This window comes from Pseudochaenichthys georgianus, chromosome 10 (assembly GCF_902827115.2).
Source record: "Pseudochaenichthys georgianus chromosome 10, fPseGeo1.2, whole genome shotgun sequence".
Lineage (NCBI taxonomy): Eukaryota > Metazoa > Chordata > Actinopteri > Perciformes > Channichthyidae > Pseudochaenichthys > Pseudochaenichthys georgianus.
Window position 1 is genome coordinate 15,419,096 of NC_047512.1, and position 19,600 is coordinate 15,438,695.

Here is a 19,600-nt window from a genome sequence, read left to right on the forward strand (position 1 = left end):
TGAATCTCATCCCCACATTATTTATTTTTTTGGATGCCCTCCCTCCCCTGAGCAGTGACTTCAGAGCCTCCCTCCTGCAGCGCTCATAACGCACCGGAGCCTCGGAAGTTTTCCGGATAGTATTTCATCCCGACCCTTTCTTTGTGGGGTGAAGATTTTGTATTGAGATTCAAATGATCCCCTCTGATGGTGGCTGGTGTGAGGGAGCAGCCCGCTGATGTCAGACAGCCGCCGGTACCCCGCTGCTGCCGCTGCTCTCATCACTTTCTCCAGTGCCTGCATCCACGGGAGTAGCTTATTTCAGCCTCTGCTCCAGCACATCCAACTGAGCTGAGCCAGTCCGACCCGAGCCAAATCCTCGCCCGGGGAGAGAAAGGTAACATTGTTCATTTATGTGAGTGTTTTACTGCATGAAATATGTTTAGATATTACCATCAGGGAATGGAGTGTAACAATGTGCTTCTTTAACCGCCTTTGGCTCACTCCTGTGCATGTTGAGGCACACATTGGCTGTAGTGCGGATACTGTGTGCATCGTCCCGGTCACAGTTTGGTGGCAGCATCCGTGTGATGGATGGTGTTTGCCGGATGAGCTTCAGAATAACTACAGCCGGTGTGATCAAGACACACAGTTTGTCTATCCACTAAGTGCGGACCAAATGAAGTACGAGTACCGACAATGATTTCTCTAAGTGTGCGCCCCTGTGCGCTTGTTTTATGGAGCCAAGATGAGAAAAGCCTGCCCGATCATTCTCTGCAAGTTTCCCCCACAAAGTCAACATTTTTGGAGAAAAAGCGAAGATTTTAGGTATTTTCTGCCTCATTAGTTCGTGTGGGTGGAGACTGACGTGTGATTGCAGACTGAGGTGTTGAGCCGGATTTGAACTCTGGATGTCGCGAGTAATTATGGTTACAATTACACGGTGTGCGTCTTAAGCCCCGAGACTGTTTTTACGAAAGCCCCGGGACGAAGCAACACAGTGTGGGATAATTTTGGGATGTTATTGTAGGGCGGAGTAATGCTTTTTATCTGGATGTGACAGCAATAGTAGCATATATTTGAAATCCAAATTTAAACCATAAAGTATAAAAAAGACATGATGTGAGCACTCTTAATGTGATTGACAGGCTATTAAAGTTTGTTTATGTGTTTGTAAACTTGGCTGCCTATATTCAAAGCAATTGTGCTCAGATTTTCATCATACTACAACATATGTAGATGTCCCATGTTGACATTGGATACAAATATATTCTTAAACTGTACTTGTGAGTTTTTGTCCGACGTTGACTTTATTTTCATTTTGAAGAATCACTCAATCACATGCACAGAAATGCCCTTCATAAAAAAGGTAATCATCTTGATATTGGACATCAAAAGCATTTCTCTGTCTCCAGCCTGGTTTTGTATTTCTTTCATCTTTGATCATAGAAGCTTAGTAAATCTTGGTGTTCATGGCTGATTTCCGAATGGATTTGAAGGTCTCCGGAAGCTTTAAATGGTTTATTTTGTTTGTTTTTTAAAGGGGAAGAAGGTGAAATATCTTTCCTTTCCAAATGGGCATGCGACATCCTGCCTCACAGAGATTTTCCTCTGAAACGAATTCCATGTTGTCATTTGGCAGGACGTTTCACTGTTATCATCCGGCATTTATTTAAAATAGCTCCAAGTCATTTTCATGGACTGTTATCCTACAGTACCTACGCAGAAAGATAATTTCCCTCAGAATCCAAAAGCCTAGCACAGTATATCCATTTTTTCTTCAGGCATTCAATTTGATGTGATGATAGGATTGCATGTTTTTTGATCTCAAAGATCGCTGCAAAACATCTGAAAAATGTAAAGAAAATAGGCATATTTTTCCAGACAGAGGGTTTAATAATGGCTAATATCACGTGTTGCTCTTTGTAACTAGTTTTGGTCGAAGGACGCTGTGTTTCTTGGGGCTTCACACTGTAGTGAGCTTTAATTGTGAAATAGGCTAAAAGGATTACAAGGATGTTCTATTGTCACTGCCTCTCTCCATCTACATGCCTCCTGGTCATGTTTTATGTTATACATTTTCCACAATCTCCCTCCAGCTATGATTTGGAGAATACAGATTAAATCTCAAAACATCATCCAATTTGAATGTCCTTTTATTTATCCTTAAGAGGACAGCTGCACTGTCTCTCGTATCAGATAATGGAAAGGCTGTTTAAATTATCATCTTATGTAGCTTACAGATGAACTAAAATGACCCCTTTATTCACAACAACTGTGTTTTACATGTTTGATTTGAATTTGTTTGTGTCATTTAACTAATTTAACTATTTTTTAGTATTTTAATTGTATTAAAGAGTAATGTTACACCATTCTTTTAATGGTTAGGCTGGTTTGGTCAAGTTTGCATTTGTGCAGATAATGGGCATTTGATCCATCCTCAACTTCAGCTTTCTTATTCAGCTATTTATACTGAAATAACTAGTTAGACTTTTTATACTTTAGCTCTTTAATTCAACATTACCTTTTCAACAGTTTATTACAAACATAGCTAACATTTAAACCATTTATCCAATAATTTCAGCACTGTAGATAGCCACTTTTGCTGACAATTTGAAGGGTTTATCCATGGCTTTTAGATAACACGAGGCTTATCTTCTTCCTTTGCTAAGCTCCAGTACTTCTAGTAACTCTGGTATCCCTTTGGAATACAAGTATGCACAGTATGTCATATTCTCCTCTTAGGGGTCTCTATATCAAAACAAAAGATAGTTTGATGACATTGTGACAAGCGCAGGATTGTGGGAGTTGTTGTCTTTGCCACCATTGCCATCATTTCAATCAGATTACCCGTTAGAATTACTTTATTGTTTAATGTTAAGGAAGTTAAATTACCCTCAGATGTCTCTTTATCTCTAGAACAAACCAAGTTATTTTAACCAATAGAACCGATAGAGGTTAAAATTCAGTGTTTCTCTGACACAGTTTGGCAGACGTTCTGAGCTGCCACTAACGTTTTCTCAACTTGTTTCTCTGATAAAATCAAGACAATGACTGAAATCCTTCATCCAGTAAAAATATATAGCTCTAATAAATAAGATCGGAAGTGTATTGAAAAGATCTGGATTTATAAAAGTACATTTATAAGAGCACGATTACAATATATTCCCATTACATGCCATCATTTGGGACAATATAACTACACAATAAAAAAAGGCAATTGTAGACATTTTATATGCAACATCTTCATGGCATTTGTGTTTTTCTGGGCTTAGGTCTATCATAGTTTTGGTAGTGTGAAAGGTTGATCCCTAATACTCAAAACTTCAAGGCGAGGAGTCTGGTTTCTCTCATGGTTTGTTTTCATCTCCTCTGATGAATCCTAAACATGTATTTTGAGATTGCATTATTTATGGCGCTATGTGGGGAAGCAATCTGTGGAAAAGATTGTCTCGGGCATGTTTTTCTTTTCCCCCCTTTTTTTTTTAATTCAGGAGAGTGATCTGAAAATGTCATCCCCTGTTAAAGTCTGCCCCGGGTCTTCAGTAACTCTATCAGAGCGTTAAGAATTAGCAACCTACCAACTGCTGCAGTGACATTACGTATTCTCGCTGAGAAGAGTTTTCTTTATTTACAACCAAAAGGTGCTAGTAGGTCGGATGCTGTTATTTTCTCGAAAGCACCGTGATCATGAATAATCAGTCTGGTGTCATATGTTCTTGGTACACAGAGAAAGGCAGTAATGAGTTTACATGTCGTTACCTCAGTGAAGGGAAACCGGTCACACTGTTACAGGAATTTAATTACAGATGACCTTAGATTTGACCTTCTCCCATACCCGCTGACCTCCTCCATTGAGCTGGACTGTTATATTTGCTGCTCTAAATGTATTTATATTATATTTAAAGCAATGTGTGGGCTACCTGAAATACCTCAAGAGAAAGAGTATTGTATCTTCTAGCTATGTCCTTGAGCAAAGCACCGATCCCCTAAATGATTCCTGGCACTGCAAAACTTCCCTCTGACACCTCTCCATATAAAAATGCATATTTGTGTATGTGTGTATTTTTACTGTGTATTTACATATATACTAACAGAGTGAAAAACTGAATTTCTTATGTCAACATGCTCTAATGTGGGGCAGCTTGAAGACCTCGATTTGTCTTTCCATATTTCCTTGAATTGCTAGACTAAATATATGCAGCTTTTAAAACTAAAAATGTCTCTGTATTTAGAGGATGATTTCTGTTTGTGACTTGAGTCAAGACTGCTCGTCTGCTTGCAGTCGGCATAGCTGGAAATATCAGGACTCATTTCCCTCTCTTCAGAAAAAGCCATTTGTTGCTACTTACTCTCCGACAGCAGAAACAACTTTCTCTAAACTAAAAAGAGTTTATAATCCACTATGATTCTTTAATGGGGTTAAGTCAACATTTCTCTGTTGTGTCGTTTCATCTTGCCTTGTTTGATGTTTTAATTTCTAACCATGCATGCAGAGAGCAGAGGACGTGTCAGACGATCTGATTGGATGAGTGAGGCGGTGTCTTTGATGCTTTATTAGTGCTGCTATCTTTTGTGGTTGAGCCCGACTAATGCTTGGGTTACTGGTAATCTCCTACCTTTACAAACTCAATTCTCACATCCATGTTTTCTCAGTTAAAGGATAATTGATTAACAAAACAAATACAAGACCTCAGCCAATAATGAATGATCCTACTAATAGGTGTTGTCTGTTTACCCAAAGCTTCATATATCTTTGTCCCCTGAGCCTCTGATATCCATTGTTGTCCAAAATGATTAAAAACGTGCCAATGTGCCTCCATTACAAAGAACATGGACACTCATTTATTCTTTCATTTCATGTACTGTGCTGTTTTCCCAACATGGCTGAAAATAGTTTGATCAAGAGACATAACAACACATAATTGGGCTTTTCAAGGATTTTAATGATATCAACAACACTTCTATTTTGATAGGCTTATCCTTTATTTTTTAACTAGCTTAGACATTGTAAAGTTTTCTATTAAAATTCATGAATACATATTTAAAGAAATGTAAACCGATAGTATGAAAACAACCAAGTCTCAGAATTATGTTCCTGCATACTCTTGCAAACTGCATACACAATCAGGCAGATAACAGTCACAGTTTGAAACCTGTGGTACAACAACACATATCAAGTAAATCATAATGAATTGGCTTAAAAAATGTTTTTTAAATACTTGTTTTAAGTTATGGTTGTAAATGAAAGTAACTTAATGTTGACTTTTGGTTTCATAAAGGTAATAGGCCTACATACTAATCACCCAATTGCAGGGTCCGCGTCATGGGGGGTCATTCGCGGGACATGCCCCCCCAAATGAGTCACTGTGCCCCCCCAACGCAGGGTGGGCAAGCCTTGCCACTTTGCCGTTTTTTTTTTAATCATATAAGTGAAAACGTTTCCACTAAAGGTTTTTTGTGTGAAATACATCAGAAATAAATAATACAAATATGAAACACAGCCTGAGGTGCACTGCTGCTCTCTGATTGGTGTGTTACTTGACCAATGACCCCGACCTTTGTTTTGTTATCATTACGTGGCTGTGTGTTTAGATGAAAGCCCTGTGGCGATCTGTTCATCTGTTACACTGATTATACAGTAAAGCCATCGACAATAATATGATATACAATACAGTACAAGTAGCCTACTTCTGAGTCTCTGTGTTTCATTCAAGCTCGGCTCTGTGTGTGTGTTGCACGAGCACATTTTGTGAGTGCGTGAGCGGTAACGTGGAATGTTGTTGTTAGCATCTGGTTAGCTAGCTATGCTAACGGATATAAAGGGCTGTTTCTACACCAAGGTGGAGGACAGTCCTCTCCTGTCAGACTGAGAGGATCGAATAACTTCAGCTCAGTGAGGTAAGGACTCTCTCAGTGTTTAGATAGTTCACTTTAGTGTAGGTTAACTCAGTGGGTCTCAAACGGTTTGGTCACCATTTATGTAAACAAGTATTTGCGAGGAATAGGCTACCTTTATATGATCATATAGTTATTAAAGGTGGGGTAGGTAAGTTTGAGAAACCGGCTCGAGATCGCTAGAATTTGAAAATACACAACCGGAGAAAATCTGCCACTTCCTTATAGAGCCCCTCCTCCAACACACACGAACGCGCACATGACCAATGAGGGCAGGAGATAAGTTTGTGCCCCGATGGAAGGCTGACAGGCAGGTAGGCCATCCAATCCGTTTAGCCGGGCCGTCTAAACGGATTGGTTGTACTTTTTACAGTATTACGGCTTCTACAGATGACATTTTTTTATGGATTTGTTGTCAAAGCACTTAAGATATTCATTGCATTCCATGGAATATAACAAAAAGTGTATCTCGAGCCGGTTTCTCAAACTTACCTACCCCACCTTTAAAGAATAAGAGAATAAATGAAAAACGGGTATGAAATACTATAGGACAGTAACACAAGAATACAGTTTAAAAGGGGAGTGATTAGTAAAATATCCATAAAGAAAAAGTAAATCTGTGTAAAGTTCTGTTTCATATGGATGTTGAGAGATGTAGGCTATCCATAGATCTCTTCATTTTGCTCTCAAAGTGCACCAGATTGATGCATTTAACTTCAATATTTTAAAAATAATCTTCTCGGGGTAGCATGCCCCCAAACCCTCCTAGAGGAGGTTAGGTCCACCCCCACCTAAAACATGTTCACATGGATAGGATACTAAATACATTTGCACCCTTTTTATATGGTGGCCTATGTCATATGTTTCTGTTTTGGTGGTCGTGCCACAACTGTGCATGTATGCACAAGTCATAGGTGTGCTATAAAATAGCACTACATCCCTGCAATGTGTGCGAAAAACAATAGACTTTACAGCATATTTTTTTTAAGTTGAAGTTGCGTTGGTGTTTGTGTGTTGGTTGTTGACGGCAGTGTGTGCCCCGCCTTGGTAAATGATTGCCCCCCCATTTGATTTGTTCTAGAGCCGACCCTGCCCAATTGTAAGTGAGTGTGTTTGTATGAGCCCAACATCTCCCACTACGGATACTTCCTTGGACTAGTTAGAAATATTTTTGTGATACACAAAAACATACTAATTGAAATGCAGTGTCATTGTATGGGAATGTTATTTTTATAGGAAAACCGCAGACTGTTTCTTGTGCTTCCTGCCCAACGAAAGGGCCACTGGTGACATCCAAACACCCCCGGCCCTGCAGAAATAAAAACATCTCCCTTTGCCCCGTCAAGTGGCTGTCCCTCCTGAGACCCAGATAGAAGGATAGTTGTTGAACACCTCGGAGCACCGTCATCCCGAGCTCTGTGGCCGCAGGACAGGTGTGCTCAGTCAAGCGGGCTGCAACAGGCCCATCATCTTCCTGCACCTCTCAATCATCCACGCTGCGCAGATAGCTGGCAAAACGACAAATGGGGGAAGAATGGGGATAGAAAAGCAATTTGCTAACTCCATAAATTCCTGCGCCTGCGGTACCTATCCTTGGCCATTGTGACTGCAAGGCAAGCTATTATTTAGAATCTGGTAACCGATGCTTTCCTATTAACATGAAATGGGTTGGTGTCTGTGGGTTGTCTCCCATGACACTTTTATGCTGGTTATTTACTGCCCGGCACTGCAGGGCCTTGCTCTCGGAGCGGCTCTGAGGGCCGGCTCAAAGCGTTGCCCCGTGTGGCGACTCGTCCTTAATACGGTAGGCTGGGAGTGGGAGAGGCGCAGAGACCAGTTGCTTGATGATCAATTTGTTGAAGAGTAGAAGGAATAATGTCAGTGTGTTAAAAATAGTATAATTACATGACACAGAAATAGAAAGCATACGAGTATGTGAAGGATCTTTGTGTGCAGATGCGTGTGCTGCCTGTGTTTTCTCTCAATCTTCATGGACATCTTCTTTTGTCAGCTTTGTGTTTGGCAAAAAGACTAGAAAAACACAGATGTACTTTCCCTCTTGCTTGCACTGCCTTTCTCTTTATACCTCCATGGTCTTTCCTCTGTTCTCTGCACAAGTACGAACGCTCCATGTTGCTGAGCCTGGGCTTTTTATGAACACCACATTTATTTTCAGCAAGCACCCAGAACAGACAGCTAGTGTACCGTGAGAAGGTATTTGCTGAATTTAACAATATAATCACTGACTGTACCTTTTTAAGGAAGGCAATGTAGGTCAATGGGTCAGTTCACCACTTTGGTCCAGAATAAAATATTTAAAAAAAGATTTGGTTGGCTCCTGTGACACAGAACATGAATCTTACTGATATTTGTGGTTTTAAGTGAAATGTCTCCACAACTATTGGATGGATTGTTAGAGATATTCATGTTAACCTCAGGATGAATCATAATAACTTTTCAGCTTTCACTACCTTTTGTTATCCATTTTAAAAGATTGTCCAATACTTTGGTTTATGATACAAAGCCTAAAAAGCTAATGACATTTCCATATTCTCCGGCTGTATATTTTCTTTGGTGCAGCCTCAAAGTGTCACTACATGGCTGTAGTTTAGTTTCATATTTTCCTGCTGACGGAAGAGGAAAAGTCCACACTGTAAAATAAGTCAACATTTTTAACTATCATATCAGGAAGCAGCAAGGTGATGTTATTTCTTAATCCTGTCATACTCTGCGCCGGAGATGCTGGCTTTGGTTGTTTCCCCTTTTTAAGTGTGTTTGTCAGCATGTGGGACAGGAGTTTGAGTAAATATTCACTGCCTGAACATTTGTTTGCACGCTGAATTTCCCCTTCGACAGCAGCATCTCACAGCCGATGAATGATTAAACATGTGACAATTAGTTAGTGATAACTCATTTATGCTGTTTTCAAAGCTCAAATCCATTGTTTACAACATTCTTTTTTGCTTATCATTGCAATGCTTTAATGGTCCATTGGAGCCTGAGATAATTGTGTATCACTTACAAACAAAGCTACATCTAATCTGTTCAAAGGGACTCTCATATATACAACTTTCCAGGATAGATGTTGGTTTGTAGAAGGCACTCTGGTCAATAACCTCCCATCAGCAGTCCTCTGCAGCCGCGCCACACTAATTGGAGTTCATGGCTGCTGCTCTGAGTTCAATATGCATCTTGTAGCTGCCTCTGAGTTCGTTACCCCTTTTTGCAACTTTGTTTTCAAACCGCACATAAGCGCTGCCTTTCTGTTCCACTAAATCTTATTTTGTGAAGTGAACCGATAGCTTGTCTCGTGTGTCATGTCTGGTTAGGGCAACACGTCGTCTGCTCTCCTCTGGTCACACTTCATCTTCTGCACATGTGCTAACATGCTCCAATTAAAGATGACATGTTCTGATGTTCTGATCAGCGCCGTGTCCTTTCTGACAGTGTGACCTCGGGTGTGTCCTCCACTGCTCTCTTACTCAACTCCATCTTTCTACCTGGGCTTGCTTCTTAAAATTCATGGAGCACATTGTTGATATTATGCAGCAGATGTGTTTCGTGTCTCGGGCTCACACCTCAGACAGAGCTCTGCTCTTTGTTTATCTCTATTGTTTTTACATTCAAGAAATAGGATGGGCATATTTAGATGATTGCAGTAATTCACCTGGTTTTATATCATTTTGAGGCACACAATTGAGTATTTATGGCAATTTGAAATCCCCCCTGCCATACACAAGATGATGAACTCATTAGAAATGACTTCTCATCTTCCCCCTTGCCAGTTTAACCTTCAGGCTATGAAGGAGAAACACTGCAAGAAAAAACATATCGTTTTCCGGTAGATGTTTGATGTTGTAGTTTGCGTAGTTAAAATGGTAAATGGATACATATGATCATAATCTGCCTAAGTGGTACATTGTTGGAATATACACTGTGAATGCATGCCTTTGTTTTTGTTTCAGGAAAAAGTCTACCTTGACTTTTGTCCTCTTCGTGTTATTTTCACAGTTTTTAGCCATAATAGCATTTTACTCCCATGCACACATTGCAGACACGGCGAGTCCACTAATTACAGATTTAGAAACTTAGCAATTAATGCAGGCAACACAAGCTTTAACCATGGTATTTTAACAACCCAACATGTTGTGCATTGTCATAATCATGTGTGGTGTACTTTTCTGTTTTATAGCGCCTCTCCCATTCCTCACAGTGTGCACCGCCACAGAAACCCCTTAAAAGTAAAGTGCAGGATGATTTAAACTCATGCTTTTGATTTTTGCTCTCTGCAGTGCTGATAAGGACCAAGTGTAAACCTTAAGAGGGACAAAAAAGAAAACCCAATGTAACACTCCTATGTATAGGTTGCTTTCAATGAGGAGTAGAAGATTATATAAATAGAAAAAACAATATCAAATTAATATAGCCGGCATTTTATTAAACATTCATACAACACACACAAACCCCTCATCCACCCCAGTGAAACCCAATCTGCTATCATGGTCAAAACAACAATAATCGAACCCGGCTAGTCTGTAGTTTCTCTCTCTCTGGTAATCCAATGACCATCAGTCCTTTTTCTGGTGAGTAGAATCCTTTAGAATCCTTTTTCTGGTGAGGAAAAGACAAAAAACTGCAGCTCCAAAAACGTCGTCAGTTCTGCTTGTTCCTGGTTCCCCGCAGCATCAAAAAAGCACATCATCAAACAATTTGAACACACACAGGGCCCACTCTCAGCTGCCACTCATTACGCCTCATTAACAACCACACCTGGCCTGCTCTTCCTCTCCTCTTTCATATGCAGACTCTGCTGCCCCAGCACTGCCCCAAGTGGGAGCTGCTGTTTATTACAGGGTCTAAAACTCACTGCATTATTTGAGTGGGTTTCACCAATTTGAATTAATGTTGCTGAACCCTCATGGAAAATAAAACATTTGCTGTACAGTTTAACACTCAGTATTATACGTTAGAAAGTTTGGTCCATTTGCACAAGTGACCTTCGAACAACTCTTGCCTCACAGACGTAAACTGTTATAGATTAAATTCCTCTGCTGCCATTTCTGTTTCATCTCACCATGCTGAAGCCTTTCTGTGCTGAATATGTCTTTCTTTCTTTATGATCCCATTTTTAAACAGGTCTTATATTTACTTTAACACATTGCAGCAATAATTCATCATATTTCCAAGAACTAGAACAGTGGACCAACTCACCTCCAAAAAATAAAATGTATGTTTAAATACAATGTAAAATAATTAACTTGATATACCTGGAGTTGTTGGACGAAGAAAAAACATTGAAGCCTTGAAGATATTTGACATAGCTGATTCACACCGTCAAGCAGAGTTCCTGACCCCATATTGTACAGTATTTTATTGATGATGAAGACCCATTGCTTTATTATGATGAAATCAAATGGAAATCCCCACACTTGGCTCCCTTACTTTGTATTTCACCTTGAAATAATTACTCTTGCCCATATATTACTACCTAACTTAATGTTAAGTTGTCTACTGATTCTTCTACATTTTAATTATTCAGTCATAAGCCGAGATAAAGAATTGAGAACTTGCGTAATTCAGAAACCAATGTGGTTTCCTCTTAAAATGAAGTAGAAAAGCACATAATGACTGTCTACATTATTAACAGTCCAGAGACGCTAGTGTGGTTTCTCCTGTTGAAGCTTAATTAGGCACCAAGGAAATGCCTCTCTTTACTGAATGATAAAATAGGAGTTTGATTCCTCCTCAGACCATAAAGCTGCAGGTGTATCTGTCCCATTTCCAGCAGCTAGGGGAAGAATGATATAAATCTTGCATTTTTTTTCTGTGGGTGTATCGTGTGTGTGTGTGTGTGCTGTATGTGCACTAAAAGCATAAACTAGCCTGGTCGATACAGCTCTAGACCCTGAGATCCGAGTTCATTTCTCAAAGCTGTATATTTCCCATCCACGAGGCTAATGGCAGTCTCTTAGGCTTTATGATTTATCAAACAGAAAAGGTCACTACGGCAGCCTGCAATTAATTCTGTCTGCTTTTATTTGGTGCTGCTCAGTTGCTCGTTCAATTACTGACATATGTCCTTACATGGGATGTCTTCAGGATGGGTGCACAGGAAGAGGTGGAATTAATTTTATGAAATAGTGCAGTTATCTAGAGCAGCTGCTGATCCTTGTAGAAGGTGTATATTTTTCTTATTTTATTTATTATACCAATGATAGCTCAGAGGTTGAATGTGGAGCTTCAGTTCAGTTTGTAATATAGACAAAGGAAGGAAGAAACTAACAAAATACTTGTGAACAAAGGGATTTGGTCACTTAAACTATATATTTTTCACACCTAATAGTCCTAAGGTTCCCATTTTGTTACATTGATTTTATTTGGTGAGTTTTGGTATGAAATTGCAACTATGCAAGCTCCCTATATGCATGGCATACCTACATCCTATTGTCATCACCTACCACCATGTTAGTGTTTTTCCAAAAGATTTCTTTGGACAAAACTTGAATTAAACATTTGGTCTCTTCCCGGGTTTTTAACATTAACTAAAACTGAAATCTACGCAGCTCTCCAACTATGTATTTTGTATGTAGCCTGCATCTAGCTGCATACAGTTGAGACACATGACCAACTGAAACTGAAATGACTGTTATACTAACACTTAACACATCAAATATATAACTACAACTTTAAAAAAACACTTTGTAAACTAACTTAAATGCAATTTTAAAACTATCTTATGACTACATTTTTGTCAGACCAAGGTTTTCTTCATAGGTCAATACGTTGGAAGGGAGGGAGGTTATTGATCTAGCACATCTGTCATTTTGGTTCAGATCAACCAGGAAAACTCAAACATGGAAGGGGTGAAAGGGCCTTTAAAGAGGTTATAAACCTTTTGCAACTGAAGGCCCACTTCTGATTACCCCCCCCCCAAATACATTTGAGAAAAAACACAACATAACAAAAAAGGAGCAAAAATAAACAGGTCTCTAAAATACGTGTTATGACTCTGTCAGCTGTAATGACCAACATTAATTCTGCCTACCCTCACCTATCACTGCCTGCAATTATGAATCCAAATGTAATGTATTCCTTCTTTCCTCACCACACGCTTTGCAGCTTTTCCTGCCGCAGGGTTATCTCCCATATGCCTTTTTGTTTTAAAAGCAGATCAATTTTGTGTTACTGCATCTGACGTTTGCTGAGGACTGCATTACTATGTGAATTCTTGAGCACACTTAGATTAAAACATAACTAGCTCTCTAAATAACATATTACTTATTTAATCTGACCATTTGTCAGTACCTCCGAGGCCAGCCAGTGGGAGAAAAGAGCCAACAGTCAACAGACATGCTAGAGGCTAACAACTTTGAGTGAAATGCTATGTCTGCATGCTAACACGCTAGTGCTCATCATGTACAGCGAATGTGTGTACAGTTTTTCACTTAGATTGTTTTGTTGAATTCATTTTTTGTCATTTGGCCTTTAATTACCCTTTAGTTGTCTTATAATACTGCACTAAAATAGACCTGCCTCTGATTGTTAAACAGGGAGTTGAGCTGCATGTAAGCATGGCTACACAGGGGAAAGACCATCTTCTGCTATCCTCTCAGTTTTAGCACTCAAAAGACCCCAACTGTAAGTAGAGCTTATATTTATTGTCTGCAAGCTGAATTATTATTATTTATTTTTTTTATTCATCCGAAAAACAAAAAAAGTTTAATTCATACACACAAAGATGAACACAATTAGTAGAAGCGGGAGGGCTGAAGCATAGCTTGTAGAAAGTAGCCCTCCCGTGCATCATCCTAATACAGCAGCATTATTGCGTCAAAAACGAGGAGTACAAAGAAATAAAGAAAACAGGAGAAAAAATTAAATAAAAGTTAGGGCAGGAAAACAATAAATGCATATATACGAAAACTAGATATAGGGTCATTTTCTGCACATGTCAATAGCAGTTTCAACTATCTTTTTTTGGAAATTAAAATACTATATATAAATATATACATAGGTACACATGTACTTGGAAAATGAATAATAATAATAATATATGCATAATTGCATATAAACATTGTGAACACTTATGTTAAAGTGACTTTTTTACATTCATATGTTCACGCTGTGGTTTGGAACTGCTTTTGAATGTTATTAGGCATTTTCTTATGGAAAATAATCAGTATTGTTTTAAGCTGTACACAATCTCAACACATTTGAATAGATTGAGTTTTTTTAAATATGGGAGTTGTGTGATCATATTTACCAACACCACAGACTATTCGTAACACTTTTTTTTGGGATGTTATTATTTTTTGTAGATTTGTTAAGTACGTGTTTCCCCATATTTCGGAGCAGTAGTAAAGGTAAGGGAGAAATAGACTGTTATAAAGAGTATATTTTCTTCAAGAATGTTCTTAGTATGATACAAAATACCTATTGTTTTTGACAGTTTAGTCTGTACATAATTTATATGGTGCTTCCAATTGAGTTTTTCGTCAACAAGCAGTCCTAAAAATGTACATGCACCAACTTTTCTATCTCTGTATTGCAAATCCGTATAATGCAGTCATTTCTACTCTCAGACTTTGTATTGAATAACATGTAATTTGTTTTGGCCACATTAAGGGATAATGTATTAACTGCAAACCAGTTACATAGTATTTTTAATTCTGCATTCACACTTTTAACAAGATCGCCAAGATTATGATGGGAGCAGAGAATTCAAAGTTCAGGTTCAGCCTCCATATATTTGGGGAGAATTAAAATGAGCCGTCTTTATTTGTAGACAGCCAAGCCCCCTCCTGTGTTTGCAGTGGCGTTTTTATATGTACAAAAGTGGTGGGGCACAAAAAACGTAGATGTCTATAAGCTTCTGCAGTGAGGTTCATGGCTGGTGAGGCACTGGCACTGACTCTTCAGGTTTACAAATATTATATTTTGACCTAAATCAAAATATAATATTTTTTTTAAAAGTTTTTTTTGTCTGATGCTTCGATTAATTTTAAACAGACAGTTCAACAGAAGGATACCCAAAAAATGTAATTTTATCATTTAAATATTGAATTACTCTCTTAGTAAGATCCCATTTTCAATAAAATTGTGGTCTTACCTTGACTTGAAGATGAAGGCCATTTGCCTATCCTTCTGGACAAAAATCTCTATCACTTTTTTGTAAAAGTCCTCCTTATCTTCTTGTAGTTTCAAAAGAGCATCATAAATCTAATCGATAGATTTATGATTAGAAAATTATAAAAGTAGGGTAGACATGTGGACATTATCCGGCTGAACAAAACGTGCATTTATCTAACAGGTTCGTTTCCCACAGATCTTATTTGGAGCTATTTTCTAAAATCCTATGGAGAAATATCATTGCTTTTTTGTCGAGGGAAGCCATGCGCAGCTTACCTCCTGGTTTTAGGACGCGTCTCTCTCCTCCTCTTCACACACCACACTTTTCGCGGCACACGTACTTACAGCCAATCAGCTCTGAATTATGTGAGATGACGTATGGTGGGGATGGCAGCTCTATGCCCCTATGGTCATTATTATTTTGCCACACACATTAAATAGGACAATACACTGAGCATGCGCAGTGTAGTTTTTATAGTCACCGTTCACTTAGACAGTGAGAGGGAGGGGCATGATCGGGTTTTGTCCCACATGGGTCTAAACAGCGCAATAGGCACACACTGTAGACACTAATTAGAAGAACACATACTAAAACAGCAATGTACAGACGAATCAGATGATTAAACATGATCTTAAAATATATTTAATATATATTTTAATTTATTTTTTGCATTTTGTTGTAATCATTATTTTAATACTTTCTGCTGACACTAGGCCCCTAATGACCAGTCGCCACTGCAAATATAACACCAAGATTCCTTACAGTCTCACTGGAGGCCAAATGAATGCCATCCATAACTAGTATATCTTTAGATAGATTGTTTCGTCGATTATCTGGGCCGAGTACAATAACTTCAGTTTTGGATGATGGGTTAGTAGAGTAAAAGCTTTAGGAATCCAAAGTACAACATATAATAATACCCTGTATCAAGATTGATGCAAAACAAGTGATATTTGACCTTTTTAGACAGATTTAGCAAAAAAACCCTCTTCTGGGGCCATTTGGGTGGATTTTCCTTATCTCTGGCCCCCCTTCTTCGATGTTGACATGTGACATCTCTTTCTGACCGTTAGAGTCAATAGAATCGAAGGGAAATCGTCCCGCACACACTCATGTTAAACAAAAATCGCGTCTTCGCGCAAGCAGTTTTGCTCCAGATTGAAGCTGTCTCTTGGTCTGACATCTCAACCCAAAAAGCAGATGTATTGCTCATATCAGAAATCATTCAAAGTGACACAGACACATTGGATTAATCTATGGATTAACTTCAGCATCGTTTTCATCGTTGTAATGTCATTGAAGACCACTTTTGACCAGACTACCACACAGGTGAGCCATTTTGCCGTTTTTGGCTAACTAGCTCCTCATGTTTTGATGTGTGTTCTTGTTATTATCTCCGAGAGTTCGTATGATTGAGTGATAATGAGGATAACCATCGATTCTGTGTCCCCTCACAATGTGAAACGATGGGTTGAGATGTGCAGCAAAGATAAATAATAAGGTTTTGTGAGTGAATTTCGGTGCAGTCATCTGTTAGCATTTTTCGCTCGTTGCTAATTCAGAGGCTCAGCGTTAGCATTGTGGTTTTTATAAAAAACAAACAAAAAAAAAACGATCCGTTAGATGAGTTTCTTTCCGTTACATGGATATAAAACATTCATAGTTTATTACATGAACATGCCCTCAGACACTGTTTTCTGCAAGATATTGCAGGAGGCCCCCGGAACCGGGGTCTCTCGGGCTTAACAGGTTAAGGATAACGTATCCCTTTAGAATCACTTGACTTAAATAAACCTTCATATGTACAAAAGTCAAGTAAATTATCCGTCTGTTGCGGATTCCCCCCACAGCAAATACAACAGCCGTGCTGTTTCAGCTTCTTTTTGTTTCAGCTTCTTTTTGTTTCGCTAGTTCAGTTCTCTGAAGGCAAAGGCTTTCCATTCTAGATTAGGCGCCTTGCCTAGGGCAGTGTTTATTTTTGTGATGTATGTGCTGCAGATATAGCCTGCATGATGATGAGAAACCTGAAGTTATTTCAATATGTTTCATAAAGCTTGGTTATAATCCTTCTTAATTAATGCCCAAATCATTTTCTGTGCCTTGTGACTCTGTTTTGAACATAAATATTCTTGCTTCAGCCCTTAGCCTCTCATCAATTTGTCTTGTAAGCTGATTACGCATTACTTAGTTCCTATGGAAACGGCTGTGTTAAGAGTTCAAACGTATTGCTATGCAGACTGATCCAATAGTCAGTGCAATGTTACAAGACTGCAGAACTCCTCATCATCTTTGACTGCATTTCTTCATGTTAAATCCTACTGTCTGGCAGAGGGCAGCTAGTCACTGATAGCGGCAGAGAGTTTAAGCATTTTTTACTTGTGGCTTCCTTCCCAATGATCCAAAAGCTGTGGAATAAAACTCAGTCAACAACACTGTTTTACATTTTTGATTATTTTGTACTGTCTTGACCTTTCAGAATCTCTCCAGTCATATTAACCTATCCATGTGCCAGTAGATGTTACTTTAAGCCTTCCCTCTTAACATATTAAATCCTGACTCACACTCTGGAGATCCTTGTCTGCATCGCCAAATTTGCACCTAAAACCTTTTTGTGAGCATGTCAATGAGATCATCCTGCTTCTCCTCGGTGAGCTCTTACAAAGCTCTGCCTTTGACTGGTTCTTTGTGCACGTTCCATTGGCAGCTTTGTCAGTACCCGTAAAAGATGTATAGTAAGTCTATGTGAGGAAATGCTGATGGTGCCTAGTCTTTATTTTTAGAGTCAATCTCTTGTTGGTGCTCAGTCTTAGTGAGGAGGCAGTGAGTCATGTTAAAACCAATGAATGTACACTGCCAAACCCCCATGGTGTAATAGGAACCTCTCATCTCCTGACTATATTGTTATTAAAACCTCTCTTTTTCTCTATAGATACAATATGTTTCTTTGACCAGTAAACATCCGGCAGGCGGATTCTGTGGCGACTTTGATTTATTGTGTTTTGCCATTGCTGGCCGTGACTCTGGATAAGGACTAAAATATTTGGCTTCCTTTGGCTTTCTGCATCACAAATGAGTTGGAACAGGATGTTCACCAAACACTTCACACACCCACTCAGGCGTCAGGCAGTGCCATCTGATTTCTTTAGTTAAGGCATATTTGTTGCTCACCAACCGAGTGGCTGAAAACATGCCGGTAGTGCCGGTGTACTTCATTACATTAAATATACACCAATATAGTACATTCAGGTAAATAACTTACATATTTTTAGACACAGAATAAACATCTACATACACGTAACATTTCCCCAAGGGACATATATATAAATACATTTCAATCATTCTATTTTAGCAGTTTTGTTTTGATCAAAGTTTTTTATGGAATACATTAAGAAAAGACAATTTGAAGCTTAAAACTACAGAATAATTTGAGAAGAAATCGCATTTTATTTACATTTAGTGCATTTGTTCTCAGTAGGTTCAACTGTAATGGACTTCTATATCGATTTGAAAACTGCAGCTTAAATCACTACAAAATGTTACTCCAATCCTCAAATCGCTGCTCTTCTGTGAGACGATCAAAAATAATAATGCAGCTTCTCATTTATAAATCAAAAATAACTTAGGATAAAAATAAATCTCTGAATTCCTTCACAAAGATATCAAGGCTTTTCCGTCATCTTTCAGACGTGCTTTTATTAAACTCTTAATTAATCTGGGCTATAAATCTAGTTTTGTAATGACATCCTGTTTTATTCTATGTTTTTAATTAACCCCCAGTCACTTGTTCTGTTCTTTTAGTCTGTGTTTTATATTAAGCACTTAAAATAACCCTGTGATGAAATGTGCTGTACAAGGAAAGTTATCTCGTCTTGTGGGAGGAACTGTAGCAGTGAGAGGAAACCCAACACAATTCTGAATGTCCACGCAGTTATCCCTAGTTTTTCTGTGAGCTGATAAACTGCAACCTTATTCTTGTTAAAATGAAGTAATCTAGGTAATAACTCTCTGTCTAATGGACTGGAAGTGAATGCTTCAAAGAGTAATTTGTTCTCGGATCTCCATATGCAAATGATTCAGAGAAATAAAAGACATGAACTTTACATCGCTGCATAGATCAATCACTCATGTTCAATCAGCTGAGTAGCGTGCAGGGCTGCAGATTAGACAGATGGATAGATGACAGAGTGAAGTAGGTGCTGAGATATAAAGACACTGACCTCTTTAGCACCGGACTGTTTATCTACATCTGTCATGGCTGCCGTTGCTCTGCATGCAATTCACGCCTTTTCTACATCCTCTGATTGTGTCTTGCAGCTTTACCATCAAAACTTGTCTCAGGAACTCAGACTGGCAGTCCTTATCCCTCTAATCTTTCATGCTTTTATTCAAAACACAAGAGATTTGGCTAGGAGTGTCTTTGAATTTCCTCTCAGGACCATATTAAAGAAATAGGCGAGAGTCTGTCTTTTTTCATCACTGTGATGAAGGGTTAGTTTTAGTGGTGCACGATAATTATCGGCCCGATAATTATCGGTCCGATATTAGAAATTATAACGTCATCCAGATAAACCCGATAACAGTATTAATAGCCCC